The sequence below is a fragment of the Vespa velutina genome, chromosome 1 (genome assembly GCF_912470025.1).
Source record: "Vespa velutina chromosome 1, iVesVel2.1, whole genome shotgun sequence".
Taxonomy (NCBI): Eukaryota; Metazoa; Arthropoda; class Insecta; order Hymenoptera; family Vespidae; genus Vespa; species Vespa velutina.
The window spans coordinates 3,715,097-3,729,787 of NC_062188.1; positions in this window are offsets into that span (position 1 = coordinate 3,715,097).

Here is a 14,691-nt window from a genome sequence, read left to right on the forward strand (position 1 = left end):
TTCTCGGTTGTCGGCCTTCTGCAATGTAAACATAAACGTACTTTTGATTAACTTTGACGATTCGTGAGTTAGTTTACTTCTGCACTCCGACCAGTGCACATCGTACTCTCTATTTCTAATCGCGGAAACTTATAAATTAATAATTTCGGTAATTCTATAATTATTTAAACAATATTTAACGTACACGGAGTGCAATAAAATAATATTTAAACAATAGTAGTTCCATTTAAACATTATAAAGAAAGGAACACGCGATAAAATAAAAATAATTTTAAAATAAAATTCTAATACTTAAAAATTTTTAATTCTCGGTTGTTGGCCTTCTGCAATGTAAATATAAACGTTCCTTTGATTAACTTTGACGATTCATGAGTTAGTTTACTTCTGCACTCCGACCAGTGCACATCGTACTCTCTATTTCTAATCGCGGAAACTTATAAATTAATAATTTCGGTAATTCTATAATTATTTAAACAATATTTAACGTACACGGAGTGCAATAAAATAATATTTAAACAATAGTAGTTACATTTAAACATTATAAAGAAAGGAACACGCGATAAAATAAAAATAATTTTAAAATAAAATTCCAATACTTAAAAATTTTTAATTCTCGGTTGTCGGCCTTCTGCAATGTAAACATAAACGTTCTTTTGATTAACTTTGACGATTCGTGAGTTAGTTTACTTCTGCACTCCGACCAGTGCACATCGTACTCTCTATTTCTAATCGCGGAAACTTATAAATTAATAATTTCGGTAATTCTATAATTATTTAAACAATATTTAACGTACACGGAGTGCAATAAAATAATATTTAAACAATAGTAGTTACATTTAAACATTATAAAGAAAGGAACACGCGATAAAATAAAAATAATTTTAAAATAAAATTCCAATACTTAAAAATTTTTAATTCTCGGTTGTCGGCCTTCTGCAATGTAAACATAAACGTTCTTTTGATTAACTTTGACGATTCGTGAGTTAGTTTACTTCTGCACTCCGACCAGTGCACATCGTATTCTCTATTTCTAATCGCGGAAACTTATAAATTAATAATTTCGGTAATTCTATAATTATTTAAACAATATTTAACGTACACGGAGTGCAATAAAATAATATTTAAACAATAGTAGTTACATTTAAACATTATAAAGAAAGAAACGCACGAGAGACTTAAAATAATTTTGATATAAGCTTTCAGTACTTTAAAATTTTATCTCGGGTTGTTGGCCTTCTGCAATATAAACATAAACGGTCCTTCGATTAACTTTGACAATTCGGAAGTTAGTTTTCTTTTGCACTTCGACCAGTGCACACCGATACTCTCTAGTTCTGATCGTGGCAACTTATAAATTAATAATTTCGGTAATTTCTCAATTAATTAAACAATCTTTAACATATACGGAGTATAATAAAGCACTATCTAAACAATAGTAGATTCGTCTAAATATTATAAATAAAGAAACGCGCGAGAAACTTAAAATAATTTTGATATAATATTCCAGTACTTCAAAATTTTATCTCGGGTTGTTGGCCTTCTGCAATATAAATATAAACGATCTTTCGATTAACTTTGACGATTCACGAGTTAGTTCTCCTTTGCATTCCGAATGTTGCACATCGGTTCAATCTAGTTGTGATCGTGATAACTTATAAATTAATAATTTCGGTAATCTCTCATTTAATTAAACAATCTTTAACATATACGGAGTATAATAAAGCACTATTTAAACAATAGTAGATTCGTTTAAACATTATAAATAAAGAAACGCGCGAGCAATTCAAAATAATTTTGATATAAGCTTCCAGTACTTTAAAATTTTATCTCGGGTTTGTTGGCCTTATGCAATATAAACATAAACATCCTTCGATTAACTTTGACGATTCGCGAGTTAGTTCTCCTTTGCACTTCGACCAGTGCACATCGGTTCTCTCTAGTTCTGATCGCGACAACTTATAAATTAATAATTTCGGTAATTTCTCAATTAATTAAACAATCTTTAACATATACGGAATATAATAAAGCACTATTTAAACAATAGTAGATTCGTTTAAACATTATAAACAAAGAAACGCGCGAGAAACTTAAAATAATTTTGATATAAGCTTCCAGTACTTTAAAATTTTATCTCGGGTTTGTTGGCCTTATGCAATATAAACATAAACATCCTTCGATTAACTTTGACGATTCGCGAGTTAGTTCTTCTTTGCACTTCGACCAGTGCACATCGGTTCTCTCTAGTTCTGATCGCGACAACTTATAAATTAATAATTTTGGTAATTTCTCAATTAATTAAACAATCTTTAACATATACGGAATATAATAAAGCACTATTTAAACAATAGTAGATTCGTTTAAACATTATAAACAAAGAAACGCGCGAGAAACTTAAAATAATTTTAATATAAAGTACTAATACTTCAAAATTTGAATCTCGACTGAAATAAGAATATCGCGAAGTAAAAGCAGTGTTTGTTCGTTCGGGTTTGACGATTTAAACAACAAGTGTATTTGTATCGATTGTGTGCTTTGCAATCGTTAGAGTCAGTGTTTGTTTGCGAATCTTTTTGCTTTTTTGACAGTCGCACAAACTGTATTTATAAAAGTCAGTAGAGTTTCGCGAAGTAAATTCAGTGACCGTCCGTTAAAAAATATTTATCGCGTAATAGAGTCAGTGCATCATTGAAAAGGATTTTGATTAACATCGATGACGACCTACGTTATTAACGATTTCAACTTAAACCGCGAAGGAGTGTTTTGGAGCCAACGCAGAACTTCTGAAGTGGTGAGTGAATTTTTAAGTCCCTCCGATCACTCAATCATGTTGAGGACGAAAGGTCCGAATTGGCACGAGTGATTGGTTGTAATTAATTAGTAGAAGAGCATTGAGTGACCACGAGTAAATTTCTTCGGTGATTTACTCCTGAATGGTTTTTTATTTTTTGATTTATTTATTAGATCAGGATAAGTTCTTCTTGTACAAACGCTTTTATAATTATTTCAAATTTTCGTTGTATTCATTTATTTTGAAATATTTTGCTTGCCCGGAAATATCAAAACAATCGTTATTAATGAGTTTAAATAAAGAATGTACAAGAAGATATTCGCGATGGATGGTCTCTGGATTACAAGTGTAATTGTGCATGATTTTCTTATAATAATAAATGTATTCGCTTGTAAGAAAGAGCATCCAAGGATTTGTTTTATATTTTTAAATAAATAATTAATTAAATATTTTATTAATTTTAATTGATAAAAGAGAAGTCTCAATAGAGTCATTGCTTTTGAAAGAGAAAAGTCGAGTAGAATAATTGCTAAAAAACAAAGAGACTTGTAGAGTCACAGTCCGTAAGCTTAGATAATTAAATTAATTAATTTTTAGCTCAGGATTTTCAGCAATTAATATACTAATTTTAATTTTTTTTAGGCTACCAATAATTGTGTAATGATTTTCTTTTATATCTTATAATTTCGAATAAAATTTTGTCGTTACAGTTTCTGAAGAATATTCGATTTGATTAGGGCACGAAGTAAACAAGATGCTATATGTCAAAGAGACCCTCACAAACTGTGACTCAAGAGGATTATCAGGTTATTGAGTTATTTTCGAAGATTCACTAGAAATTTTCGAGAATGGCTCTTATTCGTATTTTAATTTTACCATGCTGTCACTCAAAATGCTCCTTATGGTGATGGGTGTAGGGGTGTAGATTTAAAAATCTGAGACGAAGTAACATTCTCACATTGCCACGCTTATGCGAATAGGATTATTTCATATTTTATGCATTTTTAATATTAAACTTAAGACATAAATTTTATACATTTTTTCTTTTCTAAAATTCAATTGAATTTATGATTTTAGTTTAGTAAAATCAAATTTTAGTTTATTTTTTTAGTTTAAAATTTAGTTTAGTAAAATCAAATTTTAGTTTATTTTTTTAGTTTAAAATTTAGTTTAGTAAAATCAAATTTTACGTTAAAGTCGATTGATAAATTTTATACATTTTTTCTTTTCGAAAGATCAATTAAATTTATAATTTTATTTTAATAAAATCGAATTCTATAATAAAATAATGTATCTATGAAATGTACAAGTAATATAATATTTCTTTCAGAGAAAATAATATTTCTTTTTTTCAGTGTTCAACATATTTCATTTCTTTTTAATTAATCTCTTATTTTTCTTATGTTTAATTAAATTAAATTCAAAATTTTATCGTTCGTATAATTAATAATGTATAAATATTCTTTTTTCTTTCTTTATTTCTTTTCAGCTAGTTCTAGATCGTGCGGGTCGCCAACACGGGAAGGAATAATTAATAAAGAAGATTATCTTAACATTTAAATAATGTACGATATAAGTAAACTATAATTAATTAATATTTAAACAACAGAATATTCTTAGCAATCTTATAAAGATCATACATAAGTACTACCATAAACTATTGATTAATAGATATACTATCGCACAGAAAACTTTCTTCACTGTCATTTCTATATATCTAATTTAATCTCATCCTTTATATATCTCGGGTGGGACCCATGGAATGGGCACATGGGCCTCTGTGCGGGTTTCAGCATCTTATAGAGCTGCTTCTCTTTTTTTCTCTTTCTGGGGCTCTCTTTTCTATTTCATATTTTTCATACTAATTTACTATTATTAATTATGATTTATAAGTCTCGGATGGGACCCATAGGATGGGCCCATGGGCGTGGGCCTCTGTGCGGGTTACTGTTTCAGCATTTTATAGAGCTGCTTCTCTTTTTTTCTCTTTCTGGGGCTCTCTTTTTTATTTCATATTTTTCATACTGATTTACTATTATTAATTATGATTTATAAGTCTCGGGTGGGACCCATGGGATGGGCCCATGGGTGTGGGCCTCTGTGCGGGTTACTGTTTCAGCATCTTATAGAGCTGCTTCTCTTTTTTTCTCTTTCTGGGGCTCTCTTTTCTATTTCATATTTTTCATACTGATTTACTATTATTAATTATGATTTATAAGTCTCGGGTGGGACCCATGGGATGGGGACATGGGTGTGGGCTTCTGTGCGGGTTGCTGTCTCAGCATCGTGTAGAGCTGCATCTATTTTTTTATCTTTCTGCAGCTTTCTTTTCTATCTAATATTTTTCTTCTTTAATTATGTTTTTAATTATGTTATTAATATGTTATTTCTTTTCAGATTTTTATTATGTTATTTATTTTTAATTATGTTATTAATATGTTATTTCTTTTCAGATTTTTATTATGTTATTTATTTTTAATTATGTTTCTTTAATATTTATTTGTTATTTCCTTTTAATTATGTTTTTAATATATTTTTATTAATTATGATTTATAGGTTTTAGGTAGGAACCATTAGAAGATGCGGGCTGCTATTTCAGCGTCATGAAGAGCTGCTTCTATTTTCTTATCTTTTTGCAGCTTGCTTTTCTATCTCATATTTTTCTTCTTTAATTATATTTTTAATTGTGTTATTAATATGTTATTTCTTTTTATTATGTCTTTTCAGAATATGATAATGTTATTTCTTTTTAATTATGTTTTTTAAATATTTATTTGTTATTTCTTTTTAATTATGTTTTTATGTTTTTAGGTTTGTTATTAATATGTTCTTATTAATTTTAATTTTTAAGTATTAGGTAGGACCTTCTATTTTCTTATCTTTCAGCAGCTCTCTTTTATTACTCATATTTTTCTTGTTTAATAATGTTTTTAATTATGTTTTTTATTATGGTTTTAATTATATTTTTTATTATGGTTTTAATTATGGTACTAATATATTTTTATTAATTATGATTAATGTTTTAGGTGGGAGCCATGTGATGATGCGGTCTGCTGTTTCAACATCGTGCAGAGTTGCTTCTATTTTCTCATCTTTCTGCAACTCTCTTATCTATTTATATATATTTACTTTCTATTTTATTTATTTTTTATTTATATTCTATGTACATATTATCTTCTATTTTCTTCCTTTTTTCTTTCTCTTGCTTTCTCCTTATCTTTTTCTTTTCCAGGATAGATCATCAAGGGATAGGGTCCACCTGCGGCCGGATGATACATCGCATGGGAGGATCCATCATCGATTTTTACGCGCGAATACGGGAAGGATAGGAAGAACACTGGCGCGCGTGTCGACGTGCACAAGCGTGGGTGTTCTCGGGCGCGATTAAACTTCGTTTGGTTGTTCGTATCGAAAACGCGAATTTAGAGTAGAATCACCGTTTTTCTAACACTCACGTGAATGAACGCGGGCGCGACTTAAAAGTCCTACCGGGGACTTCGTTTATATTTGCTCGAATATTCGATTAGATTACCTCGCGAACGCGTTTTTTTAGAGTAGAGTCACCGTTTTCCGAATACTTGCGTGGGTGTCCGGGCGCGATAAAAAGTCCTATCATGGACTTCGTTTTAGTGTTGAAATTCGGGGTGCGCGAACGGCTTGCCTTGTAGTGCTGTACATAACTAGCTGGTATTATGATAATTCTCATATTTGTGTGAAGGGGTAAAAACCCTCCGCAAATATCATCGGAAGTCTAAATACCGGTTAACTAATGTCACTTTGGATTTCAACTTAGAGTCACCGTTATTCTAACACTCACGTGAGTGTTCGCGTGCGCGATTAAAAGTCCTACCGGGGACTTCGTTTTGTTTGCTCGAATATTCGATTAGTTTATTTAGAGTAGAGTCACCGTTTTCCGAACACTTGCGTGGGTGTCCGGGCGCGATTAAAAGTCCTATCATGGACTTCGTTTTAGTGTTGAAATTCGGGGTACGCTTCGGATTTCAACTTAGAGTCACCGTTATTCTAACACACACGTGAGTGTTCGCGTGCGCGATTGAAAGTCCTACCGGGGACTTCGTTTTGTTTCTTCGACATTTCGATTAGATTACTTCGCGAATTTGGATAGAACAGTAGAATCTACGTAATTATAACACACGTGAGTGCCGCGAACGCGATAAATGCGCTTTGATTGTTCGAAATTCGGAAGCACGAATTCAGATGTGCTTAATAATCCGTTATGCCTGAGCCGAGGGTGTTGAACGGTAAAGCTTTCTGTAAGTGGGGTCCCTGTAGCTAAGGCTAGATACTTCCTGTTAGCTTTGAACCATGCCCAAAATATCCGAAGCGAAAGGCATAAGGGATCGGTATCGCGGAACGCGGATTTTAGAGTAAATTAGAATCACCGTTAGCCCGTGGGTCTCCACATGCAGCAACTTCCACGTAGTGAGACCTGGGTCGTTAATACTTGCAAAGTCTAATTATAAATCTTATAATACAAGTATTATCGAGCAAATGGCTGCATATTGTACAACTTTTCCATTATCTTTTCAATCTAATGCCAACTAAACGTTAACATATTTTCGTTTTATATAGCTAATAATACTTCAAAAGAAGAAATATAGCAGAAATCTATTGTACAATAATTTCTCAGAGAAACGAAAAGAAAATTTTTCTATCTCTCTTTTATGTCCACTGTCATTTCTATTTATTCTTATATACTCTCATTGATTATCACTTATATATCTCGGGTGGGACCCACGGGTGGGGCCTGTGGGGGAGGGCTTCTGTGCGGGTTGCTGTCTCAGCATCATATAAAGCTGTTTCTCTTGTCTGATCTTTTTGGGGCTCTCTATTCTTCTCTTTCTGGGGCTCTCTTTTTTATATCCGGCTCTTGTTTCTATCTCATATTTTTCATTTTTAATTATGTTTTCAATTATGTTATTAATATGTTATTTATGTATTTTTAATATTTATTTATGTTGTTTCTTTCTAATTATATATTTAATTATGTGTTTAATTATGTTTTTGATTATGTTTTTGATTATGTTTATGATTATGATTTATAATGCTGCATCTCTTGTTTCTTTTTCTAGGTCTCATCTATTTATATATATTTATTTTCTATTTGTATTTTATATATGTACATATATATTATTCTGTTTTATATATTTTTTTGTTCTTTTATTTCCTCTTTATCTTTTTCTTTTACAGTATAGGTCATCGAGGGATAGGTTCAACAGCGGCCGGATGATACATCACATGGCAGGATTCATCATCGATTTTTACGCGCGAATACGGGAAGGATAGGAAGAACACTGGCGCGCGTGTCGGCGGGCACAGGCGTGGGTGTTCTCGGGCGCGATTATATTACGTTTGATTGTTCGAATCGAAAACGCGAATTGTAGAGTAGAATCACCGATTTTCTAACACTTGCGTGGGTGTTCGGGCGCGATTAAAGGTCCTACCGTGGACTTCGTTTGATTTTTTCGATATTTCGAGGGGGGTACTTCGCGTATTTCGGCTTAACAGTAGAATCTACGTAATTATAACACACACGTGAGTGTCGCGACGCGATTAGTATTTCTAAGGTGTGCGCTTTGATTGTTCGAAATTCGGAAAGCACGAATTCGGATGTGCTTAATAATCCGTTATGTCTGAAGCGGACGGTGCAATTGGTGGAGCTATCTGTAAGAGGTGTGCTGTAGCTAAAGCTACGCATACCCTGTTAGTTAAGAAGCCAGTGCATTGAAGCGGAAAGGTATCGCGGATCGGTATCGCGGAACGCGGATTTTAGAGTAGAGTCACCGTCAGTCCGTGGGTCTCCACATGCAGCAACTTCCACGTAGTGAGACCTGGGTCGGTATTACTTGCAAATTCTAATTATAAATTTTTAAATGCAAGTTTTACCGAGCTAATGGCTGCATATTGTACAACTTTTCCATTATCTTTTCAATCTAATTCCAACTAAACATTAACATATTTTCATTTTATATAGCTAATAATACTTCAAAAGAAGAAATATAGCAGAAATCTATTGTACAATAATTTCTCAGAGAAACGAAATAAAAATTTTTCTATCTCTCTTTTATGTCCACTGTCATTTCTATTTATTCTTATATACTCTCATTGATTATCATTTATATATCTCGGGTGGGACCCACGGGTGGGGCCTGTGGGGGAGGGCTTCTGTGCGGGTTGCTGTCTCAGCATCATATAAAGCTGTTTCTCTTGTCTGATCTTTTCGGGGCTCTCTATTCTTCTCTTTCTGGGGCTCTCTTTTTTATATCCTGCTCTCGTTTCTATCTCATATTTTTCATTTTTAATTATGTTTTCAATTATGTTATTAATATGTTATTTATGTATTTTTAATATTTATTTATGTTGTTTCTTTCTAATTATATATTTAATTATATGTTTAATTATGCGTTTATGTTTTTAATTATGTTATTAATTATGTTATTAATTATGATTTATAAGTTTTAGGTAGGAACCATGGAATGATGCATGCTGCTTCTCTTTTCCTTTTTTTATCTAGGTCTCTAATCGATTTATATATATTTATTTTCTATTTGTATTTTATATATGTACATATATATTATTCTGTTTTATATATTTTTTTGTTCTTTTATTTCCTCATTATCTTTTTCTTTTACAGTATAGGTCATCGAGGGATAGGTTCAACGGCCGGATGATACATCACATGGCAGGATTCATCATCGATTTTTACTCGCGAATACGGGAAGGATAGGAAGAACACTGGCGCGCGTGTCGGCGGGCACAGGCGTGGGTGTTCTCGGGCGCGATTATATTACGTTTGATTGTTCGAATCGAAAACGCGAATTGTAGAGTAGAATCATCGTTTTTCTAACACACGCGTGGGTGTTCGGCCGCGATTGAAGGTCCTACCGTGGACTTCGTTTGATTTTTTCGATATTCCGAGGGGGGTACTTCGCGTATTTCGGCTTAACAGTAGAATCTACGTAATTATAACACACACGTGAGTGTCGCGACGCGATTAGTATTTCTAAGGAGTGCGCTTTGATTGTTCGAAATTCGGAAAGCACGAATTCGGATGTGCTTAATAATCCGTTATGTCTGAAGCGGACGGTGCAATTGGTGGAGCTATCTGTAAGAGGTGTGCTGTAGCTAAAGCTACGCATACCCTGTTAGTTAAGAAGCCAGTGCATTGAAGCGGAAAGGTATCGCGGATCGGTATCGCGGAACGCGGATTTTAGAGTAGAGTCACCGTCAGTCCGTGGGTCTCCACATGCAGCAACTTCCACGTAGTGAGACCTGGGTCGGTATTACTTGCAAAGTTTAATTGTAAATTTTTAAATGCAGGTATTACCGAGCGAATGGCTGCATATTGTATTACTTTTCCAATATCTTTTCAAACTAATTCCAACTAAACATTAACATATTGTCATTCTTTATAGCTAATAATACTTTAAAAGAAGAAATATAGCAGAAATTTATTGTACAATAATTTCTCAGAGAAACGAAATAAAAATTTTTCTATCTCTCTTTTATGTCCACTGTCATTTCTATTTATTCTTATATACTCTCATTGATTATCATTTATATATTTCGGGTGGGACCCACGGGGGGGCCTGTGGGGGAGGGCTTCTGTGCGGGTTACTGCCTTAGCATCGTGTAAAACTTCGCTTTCTTCTCTTTCTGGGGCACTATTTTATTTTTTTTTCGACTCTCTTTTCTATCTTATATTTTTCGTTTTTAATTATGTTTTTAATTTTGTCATTAATATACTCTTATTAATTATGATTTATAGTCTCGGGTGGGACCCATGTGATGGGGCCATGGGTGTGGGCCTCTGTGCGGGTTGCTGTCTCAGCATTGTCTAGTGCTGCTTGTATTTTCTTCTCTTTCTGGGGCTCTCTTTTCTATCTCATATTTTTCTTCTTTAATTATGTTTTTAATTATCTTATTAATATGTTATTTCTTTTCATTATTTCTTTTCAGAATTTAATTATGTTATTTCTTTTTATTATGTCTTTTCAGATTTTAATTATGTTATTTCTTTTTATTATGTCTTTTCAGATTTTAATTATGTTATTTCTTTTTATTATGTCTTTTCAGATTTTAATTATGTTATTTCTTTTTATTATGTCTTTTCAGATTGTAATTATGTTATTTTTTTTTATTATGTCTTTTCAGAATTTAATTATGTTATTTCTTTTTATTATGTCTTTTCAAATATTAATTATGTTATTTCTTTTTAATTATGTATTTATATTTTTAATTATGTCATTAATATATTCTTATTAATTATGTTTTATATGCCTTAGGTAGGACCCATGGGATGATGCGGGCTGCTTCTTCAGCATCGTGCAGAGCTGCTTCTATTCTTCGTTTCTTTATCTAGCTTTCTTATTTATTTATACATATTTATTTTCTATTATATTCTATTTATAATCTATATATATATATATATATATTATGTTTTATTTTATATATTTTCTTTCTTTATCTTATTTTCTCCTTAGCTTCTTCTTTTCCAGTATAGATCATCGAGGAATGGATTCATCTGCGGTCGGAAACATCGTTGCATGGCTCGATTCATCATCGATTTTTACACGCGAATACGAGGAGAATAGGAAGAACGTCGGCGGGCACAGGCGTGGATGTTCACGGTGCAGATAAAAGTCTTATGGGGGACTTTTTATATGTAAGTAAATTCGATTTATCGCGCGAATGCGATTTTTGGAGTACAGTTACCGTTTTTCTAACACTCGCGATTAAAAATCAATGCGTATGAGCTTCTATGCTGGCTGTTATTGCTTTTATTGATTGCTTTTCTTTCTCTAGATCTCTTTTATATCTCATATTTTATCTCTTTCTGTTTTTATTTTTCAGGGATCATCGAGGGATCATCGAGCAATATTGTGATGTGCGCGAGGGTCTCGTCTATCTTTTCTTTTCTTTTTCATATTTTTTCCGTTTCTTCGTTTTCTCCGGTCTGGATCACCGATTCATCATCGATTTTTACGCGCGAATACGGGAAGGATAGGAAGAACACTGGCGCGCGTGTCGGCGGGCACAGGCGTGGGTGTTCTCGGGCGCGATTATATTACGTTTGATTGTTCGTATCGAAAACGCGAATTTAGAGTAGAGTCACCGTTTTTCTAACACTCACGTGAATGAACGCGGGCGCGACTTAAAAGTCCTACCGGGGACTTCGTTTATATTTGCTCGAATATTCGATTAGATTATCTCGCGAACGCGTTTTTTTTAGAGTAGAGTCACCGTTTTCCGAACACTTGCGTGGGTGTCCGGGCGCGATTAAAAGTCCTACCATGGACTTCCGTTTAGTGTTGAAATTCGGGGTGCGCGAACGGCTTGCCTTGTAGTGCTGTACATGTAGTTAGCCGATGTAATGACGATCCTCTTATTTGTAAGCGGGGGAAAATCCCTCGACCAAATAACATCGAAAGTCAAAATACCGGTTAACTTATGTCACTTTGGATTTCAACTTAGAGTCACCGTTATTCTAACACTCACGTGAGTGTTCGCGTGCGCGATTAAAAGTCCTACCGGGGACTTCGTTTTGTTTGCTCGAATATTCGATTAGTTTATTTAGAGTAGAGTCACCGTTTTCCGAACACTTGCGTGGGTGTCCGGGCGCGATTAAAAGTCCTATCATGGACTTCCGTTTAGTGTTGAAATTTGGGGTGCGCGAAAGGTGTCACCTAGTAGTGCAGTACATGTAGCTGATCGATATTATGACGATCATGTTATTTGTAAGCGGGGGAAAATCCCTCGATCAAATATCATCGAGAGTCATAATCCCGGTTAACTCATGTCACTTCGGATTTCAACTTAGAGTCACCGTTATTTTAACACACACGTAAATGTTCGCGTTCGCGATTGAAGATCCTACCGGGGACTTCGTTTTATTTCTTTAACATTTCTATTAGATTACTTCGCGAATTTGGATAGAACAGTAGGATCTACGTAATTATAACACACGTGAGTGTCGCGAACGCGATTAACGCGCTTTGATTGTTCGAAATTCGGAAGCACGAATTCAGATGTGCATAATAATCCGTTATGCCTGAGCCGAGGAAGTCGAACGGTAAAGCTCTCTGTAAGTGGGGTCCCTGTAGCTAAGGCTACATACCTCCTGTTAGCTAAGTCGCCCTAGATATCCGAAGCGGCGGAAGGCATGAAGGATCGGTTTCGCGGAACGCGGATTTTAGAGTAAATTAGAATCACCGTTAACCCGTGGGTCTCCACATGCAGCAACTTCCACGTAGTGAGACCTGGGTCGGTATTACTTGCATACTCTAATTATAAATACTTTAACGCAAGTAATACTGAGCGAATGGCTGCATACTGTATTACTTTTCCAATATCATTTCAAACTAATTTCAACTAAACATTAACATATTTTCATTTTATATAGCTAATAATACTTCGAATAAAGAAATGAAACAGAAATATATTGTACAATAATTTCCTACAGAAACGATAAGAAGATTTATCTATTATTCTTTTATGTCCGCTGTCATTTCTATTTATTCTAATTTATTCTCACTAATAATCCTCTATATATTTCGGGTGGGACCCATGGGTGGGGCCTGTGGGCGAGGGCTTCTGTGCGGGTTGCTGTCTCAGCATCATATAGAACGGTTTTTCTTATCTTATCTTTTTGGGGCTCTCTATTCTTCTCTTTTTGGGGCTCTCTTTCTTTCTCCGGCTCTCGTTTCTACCTCATATGTTTCATTTTTAATTATGTTATTAATATGTTATTTCCTTTTAATTATGTATTCTTAATATTTATTTATGTTGTTTCATTCTAATTATGTATTTAATTATGTGTTTAATTATGTGTTTATGTTTCTAATTATGTTTTTAATATATTTTTATTAATTATGATTTATTAGCTTTAGGTAGGACCCATGGAATGGTGCATGCTGCTTCTCTTTTCGTTTCTTTTCCTAGCTCTCTTATCTATTTATATATATTTATTTTCTATGTGTATTTTATATATATGTATACATATATTATTTTGTTTTATATATTTTTTTGTTCTTTTATTTTCTCTTTAACTTTTTCTTTTACAGTATAGATCATCGAGGGATAAGTTCATCTGCCGCCGGATGATTCGTCGCCATGCCTGGATTCATCATCGATTTTTACGCGCGAATACGGGAAGGATAGGAAGAACACTGGCGCGCGTGTCGGCGGGCACAGGCGTGGGTGTTCTCGGGCGCGATTATATTACGTTTGATTGTTCGAATCGAAAACGCGAATTGTAGAGTAGAATCACCGATTTTCTAACACTTGCGTGGGTGTTCGGGCGCGATTAAAGGTCCTACCGTGGACTTCGTTTGATTTTTTCGATATTTCGAGGGGGGTACTTCGCGAATTTCGGCTTAACAGTAGAATCTACGTAATTATAACACACACGTGAGTGTCGCGACGCGATTAGTATTTCTAAGGAGTGCGCTTTGTTTGTTCGAAATTCGGAAAGCACGATTTCGGATGTGCTTAATAATCCGTTATGTCTGAAGCGGACGGTGCAAATGGTGGAGCTATCTGTAAGAGGTGTGTTGTAGCTAAGCTACGCATACCCTGTTAGTTAAGAAGCCAGTGCATTGAAGCGGAAAGGTATCGCGGATCGGTATCGCGGAACGCGAATTTTAGAGTAGAGTCACCGTTAGCCCGTGGGTCTCCACATGCAGCAACTTCCACGTAGTGAGACCTGGGTCGGTATTACTTGCAAAGTCTAATTGTAAATTTTTAAATGCAAGTATTACCGAGCGAATGGCTGCATATTGTATTACTTTTCCAATATTTTTTCAATCTAATTCCAATCGCACTTTATATCTCAATCTAATTCTAATTGTATTTTATATCGTAAATCGTACTTCAATAGAAAA